Source organism: Halichoerus grypus, chromosome 12 (genome assembly GCF_964656455.1).
Source record: "Halichoerus grypus chromosome 12, mHalGry1.hap1.1, whole genome shotgun sequence".
Taxonomy (NCBI): domain Eukaryota; kingdom Metazoa; phylum Chordata; class Mammalia; order Carnivora; family Phocidae; genus Halichoerus; species Halichoerus grypus.
In genome coordinates, this window is record NC_135723.1 from 91,218,760 (window position 1) to 91,219,653 (window position 894).

Consider the following 894-nt stretch of genomic DNA (forward strand, 5'->3'; position numbering starts at 1 on the left):
CCAGGGGTCCAGAGTGTAGTTAGTGAGTGTGAGGAAGAGCAGACCTGTCTGAGTTGTTTTTGCACAAGGAGATAGAAGACCTCTGGCAGTTGTCAGGGAAATCCCTGCCATAAACCTCTCCAAGCTGCTCTGAAGACAGGCTGCAGATTTTCCAGTGGCATTAATTTTTAACCTCAGTGCCCAACACTTCCCAATAAGCTCTGATGTCACAACTACGCATCCTCAGAGACCATACCTCAATGTCCCAGCCTAGTCTGTCACCAAACCCAAGCTGCCTCACCAAAGAACTCTCCAGATAATCTAGGGGCCCAGGGCTACTGGAAAATTAATTTAAAGGACCAGTTTGCCTTTGGACCTGATAATTGAAAAACTGCATTAGACCCACTAACTGGAAAACAGTAGCTTGAAAGTGATGGCTTAAATTTGCCATGGCAGAAATATAATATTCAGGTAGAATGATTTATAATTGATTATCAAAGAACATTTCTTTGATCTTTGATTGTTTGCTGTTTGTCATGCAGGCCTGCAACAAATTTTAATGGCTAAAATTGTTTGAATTGATTGTTCTAGAGTACAGTTTTAATATACTTTGCCAACTCATATGTTGATTGGGAAGTATCATAAAATTCAAAGTATAAAATTTAGCTAGGGCACTGGCTAAAGTTGACATTTTGAATTGTAGTTCATATCATCAGCTATTTGCTTATTGTATTAGAAAAGCATTGTTGCATTTCTAATTTAGATCTTGTGAAAAAAAGAAAAGACAGCAGGTCCCAAAAAGAGTCACTTGTGCTAAGGCCCATATCACTTAACCAAGACTTACTACCTAACCTAATTACAGTTTCAGCCTCTCCCAGGAATGTAATCTTAACCAGTCAGTCTGGAATTTCCGGA